This window comes from Meleagris gallopavo, chromosome Z, assembly GCF_000146605.3.
Source record: "Meleagris gallopavo isolate NT-WF06-2002-E0010 breed Aviagen turkey brand Nicholas breeding stock chromosome Z, Turkey_5.1, whole genome shotgun sequence".
Classification (NCBI taxonomy): domain Eukaryota; kingdom Metazoa; phylum Chordata; class Aves; order Galliformes; family Phasianidae; genus Meleagris; species Meleagris gallopavo.
Genome location: NC_015041.2, coordinates 61,499,445 through 61,502,477, shown reverse-complemented (window position 1 = coordinate 61,502,477; position 3,033 = coordinate 61,499,445).

Below are 3,033 nucleotides of genomic sequence, written 5' to 3'. Positions count from 1 at the left end.
AGCTTTGTTTGTCAAGACAGTTGTTCTGAATGTCATTTTAAAATTTACTTTAGGGCTTATGTCATGATGTGTATCATACTTATCCAAAATGAAACCCAAATAAATACTTCCGTGGAGTGACAAAATTTACTGGGAAAAGTGAAGAAAATTTGCACTGCTTCCCTTGTTGTAGCTGGTCACCTTTTTTCAAGGGGTAGTGAAGGAAACTAAACTGAGGGAAAGAGAAACAACAGTTTTCTCAGAACCAATCCCAGCACCCTCAGTGCCAAGTCTTCACAACAGGTTATCCACTCAGACCAACGACACCTGAACATATAAGTCATTCCAGTCAGGAAGAGAAGACTCCAGCAGACATTTTGCATCTGCTTACTTTCACTCCTCCCTCGTGGCATGGAACCCACAGACACAGAGAAAAATCCAGGTCATATTCTGATGTGTTTTGGCATTTACTCTCCATGCAAAGTGTCAGACAGCCTGTTGTTTCACCATCTCTTGCACAGCATGCGCAGATAATTGGTGGAGATACCAGTCAGCCTAATCCCGCCACATTCCAGTATAATGGAAATAGATTTCACCAGGTGTACATCACTGTTTTTACAAAGGTATCTGATTCCAAATATCTGCTTTTGAAACACGTTTTCTAAGGAAAGCACTGGTATTCAAACTATCCTGTAAGTGCACCACAGCATCTTGGGATAATCTGAAATAAGACTCGTAAGTCATGAACTCATTATCCTCTAAACCAGGATCTTGTTCACTAGGAAGGGAAAATAATGCTGTTCCTCAAAAAAGGAAGAAGCAGGCTGAAATCCTGCTGTATTGCTGGGAGCAGAATCAGGTGGGCTAAATGTCAGTTCTCCCAAGCTTCTTCAAATCTGTTGTATCCTTCTACACTTGCATTTGATACCCTCAAAAGGTTTTGACCGACTTGCACCACTGTACCTTCCTCTGCGGTAGACTATCAAATGCAGTAAATCTGTGGGAAAAACTTAATGATAGATAATGTTAAAAATCTACTTACTTTTTGTGTTATTTTCTTTCAATCTGATCATCTGATTTACAGACTGCAGCATGCTGCAGTACTGACTTCAGCATGACATGAAAAAAGAGGCATCACATCTGCTGCTGTGCTGAGAACACCGCATTTGCCAGGGACAGGCAATGTTTCCTGGAAAGGCTGTTCTACACTAAGCTTCAGACTTCTTTTATGCAGTGCATTGTACTTCTCTGGACTACTTGACATTATCTCAAGGGGAGGGAACACAGGGTGCTATACACAGTTTCCAGTTATAGTGAACAAAACCACTAGTCTACACCATGATTAACAGGTAACGAAAAACACTATCACACTGGGCAATCACTGACAAATTCATTAGGTCAGAGCCTCAACAGAAAGATTCGTGCTCTCCAGAAATTTTCTGGACCAAAAAAAAAAGAAGAAGAAGGAGAAGAAGAAAGTAATATCTGTAGCTAATTACTAACAGATGAACAACTCTTTAGGTATTTATAAACACCCAGAGTTCTCTAGGGTATGGTCATTTTCATAAATTTCTGAGAACTTTATACTTTTATAGACTCACAATAGAAGACCCATATTGTAATTAGTATGGCATCCACCTATATTGAATGGCAGGGTAAATTAATAATAGTAATCATCCAAAGTATATTTAAAAAAAAATGCTTAGCTCTAGCATTTTTTGTACTTTGAAAGGGCGTCACGCTATCAATTAATAAACTCAGTACACAAAGATTATGTCATTGTCACATTGGGGAAGGTGTACAGTGCATTTTCTGCATCACAAAACCTTCTCACATGCAGATATAGATGGCTGGCTTACAAAAAAAAAAAAAGTCTTTATTTATCTCCTGTACTATCTGGACTGGGTGAGGGGAGGCTGGTAACTCATGGTGGGAAAGCACAGGTTGGTGTGGTGAATCAAGAAATACTGAGTTACTGCAGGACTTGGCCTTACTGCTCAACAGACTTGGCAGTAAGGGAGATTTGGTCTAAGCTCCTTTTTCCCTAGGTATAGGAAATTCTTGAGGGAAAGCCCTATTCTGCCTCTGTTCTTGGAAGGGCAAATTTTCAACTTCAGTAATCAAGGGGAAAAGTAATAGAGTAATAACTTGGTGAAATACAGGAATGGGTTGTAGAGAGAAAAAGAAATTAAAACTAGTGTAAAAAATTAGATGAATTAGCACCTACTGTAAGTACCTGTGGAATTACACGAGTCTGCAGGAGCTGGTTTATTAATTAATCTCCAGGGGAGAAATTCAGCTAGTTAAAGCTATAATCACCAGCTAGAAGATCTTACTTACCTCATCAGTCCCTAAAGTGAAAGTTATATTTTTCTGAGCTGTTTTCCAATTACTTTGCTATTTATATAACTCAGAAGCACAAGTGATGGAGAGCACAGTTATTTTATTAGAGGAAGACAGTGATCATACATTTCATCTGTTACTTTTGCTATGAGAGCTATTCACTGTATGTACAAAAACTAATAGATTACATCCATTATGTAAACTATTGCTATCACTGAAACCAAACAACATTTCCTCTTAAAAAGATGCTAACCTGTGGTGCATCTATGCAGTGCATCAGTTCTTATGCACTGCAGATAATGCTTTTCGTTTTTTTGTACAGACAAGAAGCATGTCATGCAATTGAGTTTGGTGACACAGTACAGACCCTTACACAAGAGCCTGCACTCAAATGGACCTGGAATCTCACTGTCTTGGCTTTAGTGAGCTGGCAGGCATCACATTCTGCTAACGAATACCAGATCAGCATTGCCTAATGTGGAGAAGTCACAGCTGCTGGCTATTAACACAAGCATAAGGCTGAAACTCAGCACTTCTGAAATGTAAGCAAAGCCTCTGGGCCTCTGACTCTCTGGAAAATATAATAACAATATTCACCTTTCAAAAGGAATATTCTACCATTTATCTTCGGGATTATAAAGCCAAGGAGGTTTTGTATATGGATTAGTATGTAGTAATAGGCATTGTTATTAAAGAAAGCAACTCTTCTCT